The sequence below is a fragment of the Vulpes lagopus genome, chromosome 24, assembly GCF_018345385.1.
Source record: "Vulpes lagopus strain Blue_001 chromosome 24, ASM1834538v1, whole genome shotgun sequence".
NCBI classification, from domain to species: domain Eukaryota; kingdom Metazoa; phylum Chordata; class Mammalia; order Carnivora; family Canidae; genus Vulpes; species Vulpes lagopus.
The window spans coordinates 41,668,713-41,688,767 of NC_054847.1; positions in this window are offsets into that span (position 1 = coordinate 41,668,713).

Genomic DNA, 20,055 nt, shown 5'->3' on the forward strand with positions numbered 1-20,055 from the left:
ACACACACACACACAGAGAGAGAGAGAGAGAGAGAAAGGCAGGGACAGGGGCAGAGGGAGAAGCAGGCTCCATGCAGGGAGCCGGATGTGGGACTCGATCCCAGGATCATGGGATCATGTCCTGAGCTGAAGGCAGACGTTCAACTGCTGAGCCACCCAGGCATCCCTGATCATTTCTTTAAAAGTGGGTGCACAGTGGTGCCTGCGTGGCTCAGTTGGTCAAGTGTCCAACTCTGGATCTCAGCTCAAGTCTTAATCTCAGGGTCATGAGTTCAAGCTCCACATTGGGCTCCACACTAGGCATGGAGCCTACTTTAAAAAGATAAAGATTGCTTCTCCCTCTGCCTGTGTCTCTGCCTCTCTCTCTTTCTCTCTGTATGACTATCATAAATAAATAAAATTTAAAAAAAAAAATTATAAAAAAAAAGGGATCCCTGGGTGGCGCAGCGGTTTGGCGCCTGCCTTTGGCCCAGGGCGCGATCCTGGAGACCCGGGATCGAATCCCACATCAGGCTCCCGGCGCATGGAGCCTGCTTCTCCCTCTGCCTGTGTCTCTGCCTCTCTCTCTTTCTCTCTGTATGACTATCATAAATAAATAAAATTAAAAAAAAATTATAAAAAGATAAAGATAAAGATAAAAATAAAAATAAAAATAAAAATAAAAATAAAAATAGGGAGGAGGGAGGGGGTTGGGGGTGAATGGGTGATGGGCACTGAGGGGGGCACTTGACGGGATGAGCACTGGGTGTTATTCTGTATGTTGACAAATTGAACACCAATAAAAAATAAATTTATTATTAAAAATAATAATAATAATAATAAAATAACAGGGACACCTGGGTGGCTCAATGGTTGAGCGTCTGCCTTTGGCTCAGGGCGTGATCCTGGAGTCCCGGGATGGAGTCCCACGTCAGGCTCCCTGCGAGGAGCCTGCTTCTCCCTCTGCCTCTGCCTCTCTGTGTCTCTCATGAATGAATAAATAAAATCTTAAAAAAATAAAATAAAATAAAATAACAAGTGGGTGCATAAAAAGTAGCATGCTGATATTTGTACACCCTGTTCACAGCAGCATTCTTCACAACAGCCAAAAGGTGAAAACAACTCAAGGGCCCGTGGACGGATGAAGGGATAAACAAAGTGTGGCATTCACATACAGTAGAATATTATCCAGCCTTAAAAAAGGAAGGAAATTCTAGCAGATGCTACAACATGGATGAAACTTGAGGACATTATGCTCAGTGAAATAAGCCACTTACAAAACGACAAATATTGTCTGATTCTACTCACGTGAAGTACCTACAATGGTCAGATTTACAGAGGTGGCAAGCAGAATGGTGGTTACCAGGGATGGGAGGTCTTGATTAACACGGCCAGAGTTTCAGGTTTGCAGGGTAAAAGGAGTCCTGGAGCCGGAGGGAGGATGGTGGTGCCAGTTGCACTACAATGGAAATGCCACACGTGTGCTTCACGCCATTATCCGTGCACTTAAAGAAGATTAAAATAGGGGCGCCTGGGTGGCTTAGTAGTTGAGCATCTGCCTTCAGCTCAGGTGATGATCCCAGGACCCTGGAATCGAGCCCCATGTCGGGCCCTCTGCTTAGTGGGGAACCTACTTCTCCTGCTCCCCCTGCTTATGCTCTCTCTCTGTCAAATAAGTAAATAAAATATTTTTTTAAAAAAGAGTAAAAATAGTAAATTTTGTGTTTTATTCAGCTCACTACAATCTGAAGAAGGAAAGAAGCAGTGTCTGAAAGCCGAGATGCCAACTGCACAAGTCAGGAGGGTATAAAAGGGAGTGAAATTCAAGTCTGTTTCCAAACAGGGCTCCCTTGGGCGTGGCTTTCTGCAAGGGGTTCCCTTGGCTGCTTGCTTCCAAGTATTGTCCTTGATCATTCTTTAATTTACAGAATAAAAAATTCATGAGTTTTAAAGAAAGATTTCAAAGGCAGAAAATGACTTCTTTCTTCTATACGTTACTCGTCTAGCTGGTAATCCAAACCCCCTGCATTGACACAGGCTTTTCTCACTGGATGGCTCTGCAGAGCCCAGGAGAAAAGATTAAAACTTCATGACCAAGAGCACTATTTCATTTCCTTTCTAAAGTAAGCCCAGGGAAGGCCACCCATGCAGGCTTGTGTAGAAAGAGCAAGCATATTGCCTGCCGGAGCAACCATATTGCTACTCCTTCTATGTTGAAAAAAGCCAAAGAACAAAAGTGCAAAACAAAACTGAATACAATTTAAATACATAAAAATTGCTGGTTTCCTTTTTCTTTTTTTTTTTTTTTAACAACTGCTGGATTTCATCTTAATAATTCACAATTGATGAAATGGTGAGGTTATCAATAGCCTTTCATGTGGTTAGTTTCAAAATGTTATTTATTATGCTCTCCAGACGGTGGCCTTCTGGTTTGTTCACTGACTTCCCCACTTACTTGGCTCTTCTGCACTGAGGATCCCCCAGCTCTCAAACGCCCTCCCTGTTCTGAAAAATATTCACATCTATCAAGATCTTCTCAAAAGTCTTTCTATAAAAAAGTTATTCCTTTAAAGTCATCCTGGCCCTCGTCAGCTCCGGTGAATAGCTAGGACACTAATAACTTTTTTTTTCTCCTAGTGCATAGGACTTTGGGTTATGAAAGTATAATTTTCAAAAAGCAAAAATCAAACAAACAAAAAAGCAAAAAACCCGACTCTCAGACAAACATAGAATGAAAACATGTCAATTATTTATGTAGCTAATTCATGAGGGTGCCAGGAGGGTGGTAAAGCTGGTTCAAAGGAGAATTTGATGAACAGATGTCAGGAAAGACATCCTAAAATAAGTTTTCTAAGCTACCGACAAAACTGGTTAGTGTCCTATGGGACAAGAAAACTATAAGCTGTGGGCTTATCTGCCCTAGTCTTGGAAATCTACTAGTTAACATGTAACATCAGAGAATTTGGCCATTGGTCACTAGTACATGGCAAGACAAAAGTACACCTCCTAAAGAATTAAATAAAATTTGGGATGTCCTTGGGCTGGACAGTGCTCCCATATGATATTGAAAGGACACAAGGTCATCCTTTTGCCTATACCAAATATTTTGAATGAATTCTCCTGGCCAGGGATCCCTGGATAGCTCAGAGGTTTAGCACCTGCCTTCAGCCTAGGGTGTGGTCCTGGAGGCCCGGGATCGAGTCCCAGGTCGGGCTCCCTGCATGGAGCCTGCTTCTCCCTCTGCCTGTGTCTCTGCCTGTCTTTCTCTCTCTCTCTCTCTCTGTGTCTGTCATGAGTAAATAAATAAAATCTTAAAAAAAAAAAAAAAAGAATTTTCCTGGCCAGGTCAATCACTCTTATTTATGTATGTATGTATGTATGTATGTATGTATGTATGTATGTATTTATTTATTTATTTATTTGAGACAGAGAGAAAGAGAGAGAGAGAGAGAGAGGCAGAGACATAGGCAGAGGGAGAAGCAGGTTCCATGCAGGGAGCCCAATGCAGGACTCAATTCCAGGATCCCTGGATGACACCCTGAGCCAAAGGCAGACACTCAATCCCTGAGCCACCCAGGTGGTTCACTCCACTGTATAAGAGGAAACAGAAGTCTGGAGAGATTAGCTAACTTGTCCAAGATCACACCTAGTGAGAAGCTGAGCTGGAGCTTGAAACTAAGTCTGCTTGACCATAGCACAGCACTTCTCCCAAAGCACCACCGGTGATACACAAACAGCCAAGAGCCATAGAGCTAGTTGGTCTTCGGTGCCATTAAGCAAAGGGTTCTATGATTCTACGCTTTATTTCATCAGTTGGATTGTAGCCTCTTTGAGAGCAGGTGTTCAGCACTTATAGATATACTCAAAAAGTATTTTTTGAGCTCCACCTACATCTGTGTCAGATTATATGTTCCATAGAAAGCCACACTTCCATATTTATCCTCTTATGCTCTTCCTACAGTGGGACCATCCCTCCTTCCACCAGAGGAAGCAGGTTTCCCCCAGAACCTTTTGTCTGGATGGTGGCAGAGGCTGCTCTGACCAATGGAAGACAGCAGAAATGATGCCATTGGGACTTCTGTGGGTAGGTAGTAGAAAGTGACAGTGTCCACTTGGTTCTTTCTCTCTCTCTGCCCCTATCCCTCTCAAGATGCTTGCCCTTTGAACCCAAGCACCATTTTGTGAGGAAGCCCAAGCTATGTACAGAGACCAAGTGTGGATCTCTTGCCCCTCCAGCCCCACCACCCACCAACAGCCAGTGTCCTGGGCGTGAATGCCCAGACATGAGATGATTTTAACCCACACGCTTCCCAGTCTTCCGGCTGAGGCCCAGACACTGTGGAGCAGAGATCCATTATCCCCACTGTGCCCTGTCTGAATTCCTTACCCACAGAAACCAAGAGCAATAATAAATAACTTGTTTTGTCTTAAGCTACTGTATTTTGGACTCATTTCTTATGTAGCCATAGGTAATTAATATGTTGTCTTCTGGGGCCCCTGGGTGAATCATTACTTCTGGGGCACCTGGGTAGTAAGCGTCTTCCTTTGGCTTAGGTCAGGATGCCCAGGGTCCTGAGATCGATTCCCACATCAGGCTCCCTGCTCAACAGGGAGTCTGCTTCTCTCTCTGCCCCTGCCGCTACTCATGCTTGTGTGTGCTCTCTCTCTCTGAAATAAATAAATCTTAAAAAAAAAAATGTTGTGTTCTTGCACTATAGCACTAATAGTTTCAACTTTTGGGGATCCCTGGGTGGCTCAGCAGTTGAGTGCCTGTCTTTGGCCCAGGGTGTGATCCTGGGGTCCTGGGATCGAGTCCCGTATCGGGCTCCTTGCATGGAGCCTGCTTCTCCCTCTGCCTGTGTCTCTGCCTCTCTCTGTGTGTCTCTCATGAATAAATAAATAAAATCTTTAAAAAAAAATAATAGTTTCAACTTTTCATTGTTGGCTTGAGTGTAAATGTCGTGTGGTTCTTCCTCACTTCACTGAGCCACGAATTTGCACCTGGATCACTAAGAGCAGGTGTGCTGTGTTCCATGGCTGGTGATCAGCCTCTTAGCATCTATGTCTCCTTCAGTTTTGGTGGTTCCGAGTTGGCTTTTTTGTTTGTTTTGTCTTAATTAGGCTCCACACTGGGCATGGAGCCTAACATGGGGCTTGAACTCACTACCCTGAGACCAAGACCTGAGCTAAGATCAAGAGTCCTATGCTTGGGATTCCCTGGGTGGCTCAGCAGTTTGGCACCTGCCTTCGGCCCAGGGTGTGATCCTGGAGACCCAGGATCGAGTCCCACGTCCGGCTCCCTGTATGGAGCCTGCTTCTCCCTCTGCCTGTGTCTCTGCCTCTCTCTGTGTGTGTGTGTCTCTCATGAATAAATAAATAAAATCTTAAAAAAAAAAAAGAGTCCTATGCTTAACTCAGGCACTCTGTTGGTTCCTATTTGTAACTGGATGTACCATGACTCATGTGAAGAGAGAAATACTCAGAGCCCTGAAAAAGAAAAAAGCCAGTGTTTTTCCAGGTGGTGGAGAGAAATTGGGCATGTTTCAGGAAGTAATGATATATATGTTTTTAATATTGTATTTACTTATATGACACTGAGGGAGAGAGTACAAGCAGAGGGACTGGCAAGTCCCTGCCAAGGGTCCCCAGGACTCTGGGATCATGACCTGAGCCAAAGACAGTTGCTTAACCGGCTGAGCTACCCAGGTGCCCCAGAAGTAATGATTTCTGGCTAAAAAGAAACAGAAAGTTTGGATTAAGCTATAGAGTAAAATTCACTGGAAGTCAGGTGAGATGTGACATGGGGTTGTCCACCATGATGTTTAGATGATGATATTTCACGACACCTGGCTGGCTCAGTCCGAAGGGTATATGACTCTTGATCTCAGGGTCATGAGTTTGAGCCCCACGCTGGGTGTAGAGATTACTTAAATAAATTTTTAAAAATATTTTATTTATTTATTCATGAGAGATACAGAGAGAGAGGCAGAGACATAGGCAGAGGGAGAAGCAGGCTCCATGCAGGAAGCCTGATGTGGCTCGATCCAGGGACTCCAGGACCACACCCTGGGCTGAAGGCAGCCACACTTAACCGCTGAGCCACCCAAGGGTCCCTAAATAAATTTTTTAAAAATGATATTTCAAAAAAAAATGATATTTCAGCAAGTACACCGCCCAATGCATAAGTATATTTACTGGAGAATGTTTTGCTGGCATGAAGGTGTGCATATTTGTAGCCTTCTGAAGGTCTCTGGATGTATTCTCCCAAAACCTCAGAGGTCAGCTGTGCTTCTTGGTTTTTTCCAGCACGTAGCGTAGAAGTTCCCAAGTTGTGAGCTATGAGATTTCTCAAGTTCTCTGCCAAAGAACTCAGTTCCGGAGAAAAATAAATTAAACAGGCCTCCGATTAAAGCAGTCATTAGTGCAGGCTGACTCAGAGCGTTTGACCTCAGGGACACGGAAGCTGATGAAGTGGTTATCCCAGGAAGAGGCCTCATTTAGATAAAGTACACTTCCAGGAATATTCTTTAAGAGCATGAGCACAATAAATTACTATAAATAGTGTATTTTAAAGATTCCTTGATTTATACAATTTGCCTCCCAACCACTGGAGGCTGTATTTTAAATAGTGAAACAACAGCAGAAAGGGCAGGCAGCTAAATGTAGCCACTAGGAAGTCAGGGTCTTGTTTCTGCCATTGCCTGCCACCGTCCTTTCCCTGAGTCTCTGTTTTCCTCCTCTGTAAAATGGGGATAATAATAATCTGCCTCTGGGGTTGCTCTGAGGATTGAGTAGGAAAAAGCATGGAAAATCCTTGGCACAGTGCCCGTCACACAGTGAGATAGTGAGAACTGTTTTCATGACCATTTTCTTTTTTTTTTTTTAAGATTTATTTATTTATTTATTTATTTATTTATTTATTTATTTATGAGAGACACAGAGAAAGAGGTAGAGACACAGGCAGAGGGAGAAGCAGGCTCCATGCAGGGAGCCCGATGTGGGACCCGATCCTGGGACTCCAGGATCATGCCCTGGGCCGAAGGCAAGTGCTCAACCACTGAGCCACTCAGGGATCCCTCATGACCACTTTCCTATATCCTCCTTCCTTTTCCTTCATCCATGAGTTTCTTGCCTGATTCCCTCACCAGAATTCAAACTCCAGACCAGCAGGAACCTGTTTGGGTTTGTTTGTTGTTGTTTTTTAAAGATTTTATTTATTTATTCATGGAAGACACAGAGAGAGAGAGAATGAGAGAGAGAGAATGAGACAGAGAGAGGGGCAGAGACACAGGCAGAGGGAGAAGCAGGCTCCAGGCAGGGAGCCTGATGTGGGACTCGATCCCGGGTCCCCAGGATCACACCCTGGGCTGAAGGCGGCGCTAAACCGCTGAGCCACCTGGGCTGCCCTGTTTGGTTTTTTTTAAAGATTTCTGGGGCCCAGATTCAGTGCTGAATAAATAAATAAAGGACCCATTTTTCTTGACTTCTATATCACTATAAACAACCTGTTGTTAATAATAAGATGTATAATAATAACTGCTAAATTAATTTAACAAGGAGACCATTAGACTGAGCTGGCTCTAATGTCATGGGCCCCCCATAAGCAAACCAAAATCTTCGCCTCTAAGTGCCTCAAGCTTACAAAATTGAAACTTACAAACAACTAATCACAAACAGCCAATAGGCTATAGCCAATGAATAATTTTTTATTAGTTTTTTTGCTGATCTCTTACTGTGCCTAATTTATAGATTAAATTTTGTCATTGGTATATATATATATATATATGTTTATGTTTCATATATATTTATATATATATGAAAAAACCTTAGTATACATAGGGTTGGGTACTAACCATAGTTATAGGAATCCACTGCGGGTCTTAGATATGGAGGGGAGACTCTCTATGTTTCTTGGCTTTTTCAGCAACTTCCTGTTGATGGATTTGTGTAACTGCCAAAGTTCAGAAGATCTGAGGAGCTATTATAAAGCAGAGACTCCTAGTTTCCTGCAATATGTATTTTTTGCATCTTTCCTCCTAATAAAACCTTTATCGGAGGACATGGCCATCTGTAATGATTACATTTGCTGACCTCCCTAGCAGCCAGGTGTAGCTAAGTGACGAAGTTCTGGCCAATGGGATGGATGAAGCTATGAAGCTTGCGTGGCTCCCCACCCTTCTCTTCTCTCTTCCTCATCATCCCTTTCGTGTCCTGATGTTGGGAACACTGACGCCACCGTGTTGGCCCATAAGGATTGGTCCCTGAAGACTTCTTGAAGCAGATTGCTTTCGTCTTCAATTTGTCTATCTTGTTAAGCAACTGTTATTTGGGGTTTTCTATCACACAGACAAACTGATTCATTACTAATTCAGTGGCAAATGTTGTAAGTCAAGCACTCGAGGAGGTGGCATTTAGTGACAAAATTGATAACTACATAGCTGAGCTGAGATTGCATCCTAGGGACAAGAAAAGTGGTAATGATGACGACTTGCTTTTTATAGTGCTTTATCATTTCAAACATATTTTCCCTTTTGATCCTCATCATAAACTCCTGGGCCAGAGAAATAAAAGGACTTGCGGGGGTAGCCTCTAAATGGAAAGTCATCCTCTCCTGGCCCAGAGGGCACAGCTTTTTCTGCCGTGTCTCACCATCTGGTCTGACTCGACAATACAATGAATGGCACGTAGAGGGCTGATGTTTTACTTTTCAGTTTTTTAAAACCTCTCAAATGCATTTCAATTATTTTTATAGTGATAAGGCCCAAGCTTTGAGGGTCAGAATTGCATCTCCCACGAATTCATAGGTTGAGGCCCTAATGCTCATTGTGGCTGTATTTGGAGAAAGAGCCTTTGAAGAGGGACAATTAAATGAGGTCCTGCAGGTGGGGTCCTAATCCAATATGGCCAGTGTCCTTAGGAGAAGAGGAAGAGACACACACACAGAGGAGGAGAGGCCATGTGAAGACGACCATCGACAAACCAAGGAGAGATGGAAACCACACCTGTCAGCACCTTCATCTCAGAACTGTGAAAAAAATAAAGGTCTGGGGGCAGCCTGGGTGGCTCAGCGGTTTAGCACTGCCTTCAGCCCAGGGTGTGATCCTGGAGACCCGGGATCGAGTCCCACATCAAGCTCCCTGCATGGAGCCTGCTTCTCCCTCTGCCTGTGTCTCTGCCTCTCTCTCTCTCTCTCTCTCTCTCTCTCTCTCTCTGTGTATGTGTCTCTATCATGAATAAATAAATAAATAAATAAAGTCATGAATAAATAAATAAATATATCATGAATAAATAAATAAAATCTTTAAAAATTAAAAAAAATAAAAATGTCTGTTGCTAAAGCCACCCAGTCTATGGTATTCTGGCAACCTTGGGAAACTAATATGAGGACCCAATAGTTCTCCCAGTGTCAGAGTAAAGATGGAATCCAAGTGTGTCAACTTTGAATCCAGGATTGGAGAGTATCTGGGACTCCCAGATCCTAGCTCATCCCTGGGAAGACAGACCTGCCTAGCCCATAGCCGTGTCCTGGCATTTAGATGTTTGGGGGCTGTGAGCACAGCTGTGAGTACGCAAGGAAATGCTTTATTGTTGACGACTACTTATCAGAAACAAAATTTTCTGCATAAATGGCTGTTTTCAAGATGTTTTTGTAAGTCAGAGAAAATGTCAAATTGAATGGAAAACAAAAAGAGCATGAGGGGAAGTACTCTGAGAGATCACTTCATGCCCACTGGGATAACTACAATTAAAAAAAAAAAAAACGGAACAAGGAGTGCATCGCTGGCTCAGTTGGTTAAGTCTCAGTTGGTCTGCCTTCAGCTCGGGTCATGGTCCCTGGGGTCTTGGGATCGAGCCCCGAGTTGGGCTCTGTGCTCAGCGGGGAGTCGGCTTCCCCTTCCTCATCTGCTGCTCTGCCTACCTGTGCTTGCTCTCTCTCAGCAAATGAAGTCTTTAAAAATAAAAACAAAAATGGAACATTATAAGCATTGGCGAGAATATGGAGAAACTAGAATTTGAAGTGTGTTCTAGCTCTATAGTGGAATATGATTTACTCCTCAAAAGGGAATGAAGTCTGGATGCATGTGGCAATGCAGACAAGACTTGAAGACATACGTCAAATGAAAGTCAGGCCACATAGTGTATGATTCCACGTGTATGTGACGTCTAGAATAGGTTAATCCACCGAGATGCAGCTTCGTGGTTGCTGGAGGCCAGCAGGAGTGGGGAATGGCAGCAAACTGCTCATTGGGTACGGGGTTATCTCTCAGTGTAATAAAAATGTTTAGGAACTTGATAAACGCCGTGGTTGCACAACATTGTAAAGGTTCTCAATGCCACTGAATTGTACACTTTAAAATGGTTAATTTTATTATGTGTGTATTTTACATCAATTTCTTTAAAAAAAAAAAAAAAAAGCACGAGCTAGAAGAGAGATGTACTACAAAGCTAAGGGAACTTAGCCTTCAAAGCTCTTGATTGCCTGAACCTTCTGGGGCCCTGAGAGGAACCTTAGTAACAGGTTCCCATGGCTATATATATCCAGAATTTTCTTGAAGAGGACCCCAAATTGTTTAAGTTCCAGACCCCGCAGAACCTGGCTCTACCCCAAGGCAGGATCGGAGCCCTACAGATGGCCGAGGGAGACAAGTCAGTTTCACCTACTGTCCACTCAGATCTCTTTGGAGGCCTCAGGGAGGAGGGAAGCCCAATTCTGAGCAAAAAGACTGATCCTTGGGCCTAAAGGCTCTGAAAATAAGCCCAAGTCCCTCAGAAACATTTTTCATTGGGAAGTATCAACTCAGCTCAGTAGGAAGCCTCCTAATTCTAGCTCCCCCTAAACCTCTGGGTCAAGCTCCATTCTTTGGCAGAGCCAGCTAGCTAAGGTAGGGTGACCAGTTGTCCCAGGTTGCTTGGGCCTGAGGGATTGCCCAGGATGCAGGATTTTCAGTGCTGCATGGCAAGTCCCAGGCAACCCATAGCTTCCCCCATTATTAACATCCTTCACCAGAATGGTATTTTTTCTTTTTTTTTAAACCAAGGATGAACCTACATTGACAGATCATAGTTACTGAAAACTCATGGTTTACTTTAGGGTTTGCTCTTGTTGTATATTTATGGCTTTGGGCAAATGTATAATGGCATATACACATGACTATAATATTATACATAGTATTTTCATTGCCCTAAAACTCCTCTATGTGGGAGTTTGGGGTGTACTCACCCTCATGAAGGTGAGAAGTCTGAATACCTCAGGGGTAGACAGGATGGTAACCACCATTCATGCCCTCCAGTGGCAATTTAGTGAAGGTCTTTTAAGGGACCAGATGCTCTGCCGAGCACTGGTTCTTTTTTTTTTTTTTTTAATTTTTTTTTTTTAATTTTTATTTATTTATGATAGTCACAGAGAGAGAGACAGATAGGCAGAGACACAGGCAGAGGGAGAAGCAGGCTCCATGCACCGGGAGCCCGACATGGGATTCGATCCCGGGTCTCCAGAACCGCGCCCTGGGCCAAAGGCAGGCGCCAAACCACTGCGCCACCCAGGGATCCCTTTTTTTTTTTTTAAATTTTCGAGCACTGGTTCTTTAAAACTGAATGAAAGGGACGCCTGGGTGGCTCAGTGGTTGAGCGTCTGCCTTCGGCTCAGGGCATGATCCTGGAGTCCTGGGATCGAGTCCCGCATCGGGCTCCCTGCAGGGAGCCTGCTTCTCCTCTCTCTGCCTGTGTCTCTGCCTCTCTCTCTGTGTGTCTCATGAATAAATAAATAAAATCTTTAAAAAAAAAAAAACTGAATAAAAGTACTGTGTGATTCCATTTACATGAGGTATCTAGAGACATTCATAGAGACAGAAAGTTGAATGGTGGTTGCCACGGGCTGGGGGCAGGGCAAAAGGGCACTTGCTATTTAATAGATACAGAGTTCCAGGGGCTCCTGGGGGGCTCAGTGGTTGAGCATCTGCCTTTGGTTCAGGGCATGATCCTGGGGTCCTGGGATGGAGTCCTGCATCGGGCTCCTGCAGGGAGCCTGCTTCTCCCTCTGCCCATGTCCCTGCCTCTCTCTGTGTCTCTCATGAATAAATAAATAAAATCTTAAAAAAAATACAGAGTTCCAGTTTTGCGAAATGAAAATGTTCTGGAGTTCTGTTTCTCTACTGAACTGTACACTAAAATGATGGACACGAAGATGGTCCGTTTTATAGTATGTGTATTTAACCATGATAAAAAAAAATAGAGGAAGGAGAATGAGAGCACGACTCTGCCCTCCAGCTGGTCCTGGTTTCTTGGGGGGGTGGGGGAGACCAACGGCAGGATACTTAGCGCTCTTTACCAAGAACTTGGGTCCACAGGGTTCCAGGTGATGCTCAGAGCGGTGGGCCAGGTAGATGGCATCATCAAGTGTGTCTCAGGGATGAAGGGGGCTCCACAGGCCATGGCCGGGCTCACGCTCTGCTCTCCGGAGGGGGGCCCTGCCTTCTGCAACGTGGGGTGCTTACCTCGGTCTCCTCTCGGGGACTTCGATTCTGGAGAGTTACCTGATTCCTGTATGACTCCCATCTTCGGGGGACCCCCAGACTTGGAGCAAGCTGGCACTTAGGCACAGCGCCCCGTGGACCTGCTGGCCCGGTGCCGGGGTGACCGTGTCTCCTCATGGCCCTCTTCTCTCCTGCCCAGCGCTGGCCAGCAGCCACCCAGGAGGGCCAGGACCCGGGGAGGGGGTGGCCCGGCCAGCAGCGTTGGGCAGCTCCCAGGCCCCGACGGCCGAGCCCCCCACCAGCAAGAGCTGGGACAGAAAGGGGTTCGGGGACAGCACTCACCTGGCGACAGGAGCTCTGCCCTTAAGTAGCGGCCTAATGAAGCCGCTGGGCTGGGCTCCAGGGTCTCCGGTTTTGAGGCCCCTTGTCCTGAGCGCTTAGCTGAGGCTGTTCGGGGCTATTAACTGGTTCAGAGCTGAGTGGTTACTCATTTGGAGAAGCAGGCCCTTTCCCATGAGCGGTTCTTGGAGAAGGCCAGGCCGGCCAGGACTTTGACCGCAGCCCCTGTTAGAACCACACAGAGGGGCACCGGGGTGGCTCTGCGGGTGAGCACCTCATTCTGCTCTTTTTTGAGACTATATAATACACATAAATTCCGAATTGGAATATATGAATTTCAAAAATGCTTTTAGTCTGGAGCAGGACTGGACTGCATATAGTTTGTAAATAATCTCCAGATTCCAACATCTATTTTTATTTTCTTTTATTTTTTTAAAGATTTTATTTATTTATTTATGAGAGACACATTGAGAGAGAGAGAGGCAGAGACACAGGCAGAGGGAGAAGCAGGCCCTCTGCGAGGAGCCTGATGTGGGACTTGACCCAGGACCCCTGGGATCATGACCTGAGCTAAAGGCAGATGCTCAACCACTGAGCCACCCAGGCGCCTCTATACCAGCATTTTTCATATGCTACTCTTACTACTTGCTTCTCCTTCAAAATTGTTTCGGATTGTAGAAAATAGCAAACACATAAAAAAATATGAAGAATTTTCTGTTGAATCTTCATGTACCCATCATTGGCTTCAGAAATTATTAACACACGACAATGATGTTTTAAATACGTCCTCCACCCACTTCCGCCTTCCCTCAGGATTATTTTAGAACCAAACCCAGATATCATATCATTTCATCAGCAAATATTTAGCATATATCTCTCAAAGATAAGGATAATTTTTATAACTATCTCTTTACATCTCTCTGACCTCCACAGTTTACGAGCTCTGTGAGAGCCATTCTTCACTGTCTTCCTTGTTGCTTGCCAAGAGCCAGAGCCGGGGCTGGCTTCATGGGTGCGTGACCCATGCATTTGCACAGGACCCTGCAGCTCAGAAGGGGGGGTGGGTCCCCTACTTGGATTAATGTTCTATCACCTTGAAATTTGTAATCGTTTTTGAACAAGGGTCCCTCGTTATCATTCTGCATGGGCCCCACAAATTATGTAGCCAATTACGCCTACATATAGCTTAACGGAGCATCAAACATCAGGTGATGGAAAAGAGGCACAGTGCTAGGTTCTACAAGGAATATTAGCGTTACTTGAGGTCCACACCCTAAACCGGCCCTCCTTCAGCATCCCCAGCTCACGGGATGCCACCACTAACTTTCCTGCTCGCAGGCCTAAAGCCGAGATGTCATTGGGGTGTCTGGCTGGCCCAGTTGGTGCAGCGTGCAACTCTTGATCTTGACGAGTTCTGGATTCATGTTGAGTGTAGAGATTGCTTTAAAAATAAATAAATAAATAAATATTTTTATTTATTTTTTAAAAAATATTTTATTTATTTGAGAGAGAGAGAGTGAGTTCAGAGGGAGAGTGAGAGGGCTGAGTAGAAAGCCTGATGTGGGGCTCGATCCCAGGACCCTGAGATCAGGACCTGAGCTGAAGGCAAATGCATAACCGACTGAGCCACCCAGGCACCCATAAATAAAAATGTTTAAAAACATTTTTTTAAAATAGGGGAACCCATGTAGCTCAGTCTGTTGAGCATCCAACTCTTGATTTCAGTTCAGGTTCTGATCTAGCGGTCATGAGATCAAGCCCCACTACAGGGTCCGAGCTCAGCATGGAGTCGGCTTGTCCCTCTTCTTCCTCTAGTGCCCTCCTCCTCCTCTTGCCTGTGCTCTCTATCTAAAATAAATATAGGTAGGGACGCCTGGGTGGTTCAGCGGTTGAGCGTGTGCCTTCAGCTCAGGTCGTGATCCCAGGGTCCAGGGATCAAGTCCTGCATCAGGTTCCCTGAGAGGAGCCTGCTTCACCCTCTACCTGTGTCTCTGCCTCTTTTCTCTGTGTCTCTCATGAATTAATAAATTAGGGATGCCTGGGTGGCTCAGCAGTTGAGCGCCTGCCTTCGGCCCAGGGCGTGATCCTGGAGTCCCGGGATCGAGTCCCACATTGGGCTCCCTGCAGGGAGCCTGCTGCTCCCTCTGCCTGTGTCTCTGCCTCTCTCTCCCTCTCCATGTCTCTCATGAATAAATAAATGAAATCTTTAAAAAGATTTTAAAAAATAAAGTTGTCAGTGGAATCTGTCCAGTTTCTTTCTTCTTTCTTTCTTTCTTTCTTTCTTTCTTTCTTTCTTTCTTTCTTTCTTTCTTTCTCTTTCTTTTCTTCAGAATAGTTGACACACAATGTTATATTAGTTTTAGGTGTACAACATAGGAATGCCACAGCTCCATAGATTATGCTACGCTCACCACGGGTGTAGCTACCATCACCTGTCACCATATATCACTATTACAATATCATTGACTATATTCCCTATGCTGTGCCTTTCATCCCGTGACTTTTTCACCCATATGGAATCGGTCCATTTCTTTCCACCACCACCACCCTGGACCCAGCCACCATCTCTCTTCTCCACTTGTCAGTCTCTCATCATCCTCGTTTCCCTCTTGCAAGTTTGTTCTTCACCCCACAACCAAAGAGATCATTTCCAAATTCAAACCTATTCATACTACCTTCTTGCTTAAAATGCTAGGGTCTTCTCACGGCTCCTCCAATAAAGATCAAAACCTGGGAGACCCTACAAGGGTTGGCCCTGACCTGCCCTTCAGCTCTATTAAGCACAGGAAAAACAGCTTCCTATTTTCCGCCATGTTTCTTTGATATGTTGTGTTTCCTCTTTCCACAGGGCCTTTGCACAAACTGTCCCCTTTTCCTGGAAAGCTTTCCCCAAACCCGCAGCTTTTTCACAGTGCCTCAGCTCAGTGAGAAGTTCTTCAGAGAAGTTTTCCCTCAACTCTAAGGTTAGGTCAGCTCCAATATCCTATGTTGTCATAGCACCAGATGGCTCTGCTTGTTAGCACTTATTGCAATCATAATGTCACAGGTATTTTGCAATGAATTGTTTGTTTCCCCCATGATGGCAGAGTGTCCCTTTCATTTTTACATTCTCACCATATCCTCTGACACTGAGCTCAGAGCCTACCTGGTATACAACAGGTACTTAACAATATTTGTGGAATGAATTTGAAGACATATGTTTAAAAGGGAGGCAAAACTTAACAAAATATGATAAGCACAGAAATATAATAGCATAAGTAAACAGACATATCTTTAACTGCATGTACTATTTGTAATTTAAAAAGCTAAAAGCCTAAAATTCTATAAACATGGGAATACCTAAATAAACTATGCTATATTCATGCTATGGATACTCCACACTTCTGATATAATGACATAGAAAGATGTCACTGATAAGAGGGGCACCTGGGTGGCCAGGTTGGTTAAACTTCTGACTCTTGGTTTTGACTCAGGTTATGATCTTGCTGTCATGAGATCAAGCTCCTCATCAGGCTCCACTCGTGGTGGGGAGTCTTTTCAGATTATTTCTCCCTCTGCCCCTCCGCACTCTCATTCTCTCTCTCAAATAAATAAAAATCTTTTTAAAAACAGCACTGATGGAAATAAAATATAAAAGCAAGTAGTAGAACAGTATATATAGTGTGGGTCTGTCAAGTGGGTCAGTGTGTACACTTGTGTGCAGGCACTTGACTTGAATAGAAACTATATGAAAGGTGACCCAAGAAATAGGAGTGATCCCTGGGGAATGGGAGTGATAGGAAGGATAATTGTACCTGCTATGTTTTTAACACTTGCACAGTTTACTTTTATAATAATTATATCATGCTAGTGAGGTGAATTTTAGGCATCCATAGGGGTGATTTCCTTTTTGAATGGAGACTATTTCTCTGTGTCGGAAAAAGGCCAGTTGTGTTTACCCTCCAGGAAATGTCTTCACTTGTCAAAAACTCTCATAGGATCCAGTTATGATGCTATTAGCTATGTACCCACCAATATGGAGGAAACATCAATATTTTGAAACCTTTTGTCTTATTGAAGACTCTGGGACATTCCAATATTCCATTTCTTTTTATTAAGAAGAAAATTGCCAAAGGGCACCTGCATGGCACAGTCTGTTAGGCTCAACTTTTGATTTTGGCTCAAGTCATGATCTCAGGGTCATGATATTGAGCCCCACATAGGGCTCCATGCTGAGTGCAGAATCTGCTTAAGACTCTCTCTCTCAAAAAAAAAAAAGACTCTCTCTCTCCCTGGGCAGCCCGGGTGGCTCAGCAGTTAGTGCCGCCTTCAGCCCAGGGTGTGACCCCGGAGTCCTGGGATCAAGTCCCACGTCGGGCTTCCTGCAGGGAACCTGCTTCTCCCTCTACCTGTCTCTCTCTCTCTCTCTCTCTCTGTGTGTGTGTGTGTGTGTGTCTCTCATGGATAAATAAGTAAAAATCTAAAAAAAAAAAAAAAAAAAGACTCTCTCCCTGTCCTTCTCTCTGCCCCTATTCTCCAAGTTCTCTCTCTCATTTTTTCTCCCCTTCTCTCTAAATAAATAAATATTTTTTAAAAAATGGTCAGGAGGTTTTCCTACATTTGTTCATTTTCAAAGTAAGCACAGCATTTAGCTGGAATACTCTGCATTTAGCAGAAGACAAAAATGAGACAGTGAACCTGCTTTGGGTTGTAAAATGTTTTTCATACACTAAGTTAAAGCATCACTTTTCTGAACATCAATCACATTGCTAGATTCAGTATTTAATTTAATTCATGCTTTTTGAAAGTCAAAGCACCTATTACACTATAAAGCACATGGGGAATCAACATAGTAGAGTTGGAATTAAATCAACACATCTTGAATTAGATCAGGGTCCCTCACTTAAAAGCAGTGTGATTGATTTCTAAAAACCTAAATTTCTTTATCTGTAAAATGGGAATACCATCTATCTCATGGAATTGTCTTAAGGAGAAATATATATATTTCCACATTGAAGAAATTCAAATTGAAATCATAATGAAATACGACTTCACACCTATTATGATGGTGGACTAAATACTAATGGATGACTAAAATAAGAACAAAAAACAGAAAATAACAAGTGTTGATGAAGATACAGAGACATTGGAACACTGGGTATTGCTGGTGGGAATATAAAATGGCAACTATGGAAAACTGTATAGAAGATCCTGAATAAGTCCAACATAGAGCGACCACATGATCCAGCAATTCCACTGCTAAGTATGTATCCAAAAGAATTGAAATCAGTATCTAGGGGATCCCTGGGTGGTGTAGTGGTTTAGCACCTGCCTTTGGCCCAGGGTGCGATCCTGGAGACCTGGGATCGAGTCCCACATCAGGCTCCCTGCATGGAGCCTGCTTCTCCCTCTGCCTATGTCTCTGCCTCTCTCTCTCTCTCACTGTGTGCCAATCACAAATAAATTAAAAAAAAAAAATCAGTATCCATGTTCATAGTAGCATTATTCACAATAGCCAAAAGGTGGAAATAACACAAATATTCCACTGACAGATTAATGGATAAACAAAATATGGTGGATACATATAATGGAATATTATTCAGCCTTCAAAAGTCATAATATTCTTTTGTCATTGTTAAGACTTTTTATTTTGGGTGGGCACTTGGGTGGTTCAGTCAGTTAAGCATCTGACTCAATCTTATCTCAAGTCTTGATCTCAGGGTCGTGAGTTCAAGGCCTGCACTGGGCTCCACATTGGGTTCTGGAGACTACAGTAAAAAAAAAAAAGAATGTTTTAAAAAGATTTTATTTAGCTATTTTTAAATATTTTATTTATTTATTTGACACACGCATACACACACACACACACACACACACACACAGAGTACAAGCAGGGGGTGCAACAGGCAGAGGGAGAGGGAGAAGTAGGCTCTCCATTGAGCAGGGAGCCGGATGCAAGGCTTGATCTCAGGATGAGGGGATCAGGGTTGGGGGATATCCTCCAAAGCCTATGGAGTGCTCAACCTTTGTAAGTTGAGGACTTTTATCATCTTATCCAAAGATGACCAGATTGACCCCAGTCAGATCTTGTAAAACCAATTTTTAAAATTTAAATTCAATTTGCCAACATATAGTATAGTCCTCATCACACCAAGTGCCCTCCTTAGTGCCCATCACCCAGTTACTCCACCCCCCCCAACCACCCCCTCTTGTGACCCTCTGTTTGTTTCCCAGAGTCAAGAGTCTCTCATGGTTTATCTTCCTCTCTGATTTTTCCCCACTCAGTTTCCCTTCCTTCCCTTATGGTCCTTTCACTATTTCTTATATTCCACATATGAGTGATTCCATATGATGATTGTCTTTCTCCCATTGACTTATTTCAGTCAGCATAATACCCTCCAGTTCCATTCCCACCGATGTAAATTGTAGGTATTTGTCCTTTCTCATGGCTGAGTAATAATATTCCATTGTAAAACCAATTTTTAAACCACAATGTAATATTCGTGTCCAGTAATACCTTGAGTGGTAGTTAAGCAGACTGCCATAAACAGTCTCCTGTCAAGTCTTTAGTGTGGCTGAGTGCTAGACACATGTGGACTAAGCCATTTTTCCTTGAGACAGATCGCACAGGTATCTTTGCTGCATGCTGCCTATAAAGGGGCACCTTGGCCTGAGGATGGAATCACCTGGGCCTCCACAGGCAAAGCTGCTACCAAACCCCATGAGCATAAGAGACCTCTGCAGCTGTGTGCATCCCTCCCAGTGACTTGCACCCCACAGGATCGTTTATTTTTTTCACAGGATCGTTTAAATCCAAGTTCCAAAGGGACGTGTTTCAGACTAAAAAGATTGAGGGAGAAAGGCTCATAAAGAAGTGAAGCAGGAGCACCTGGGTGGCTGTCAGTTAAGCATCTGCCTTAGGTTCAGGTCATGATCCCGGAGCCCTACATCGGGCTCCTTGGTCAGTGGCAAGTCTGCTTCTTCTTCTCCCTCTACCCCTTTCCCCCACTTGTGCTCACTTGCTCTCTCTCTCACTCAAATAAATAAATAAAACCTTAAAAAAAAAAAAAAAGAAATGAAGCAGGCTAAGTCAGTAGGGAGTGGTGAGGACTGTGGCACCTCAGAACTCTCAGACCTCCCTAAGGAGGCAGGAGCTTGGCTCTTGCCTACTGTGGCCATACCCAGACACAGCTTCGGTGTTAAAAGACTCTCCTACTTCATACATAGAAGTCGTAAGTCCAAATTCTTATGTGAAATATCTCACTATCTAAACCTTGGTGTATTA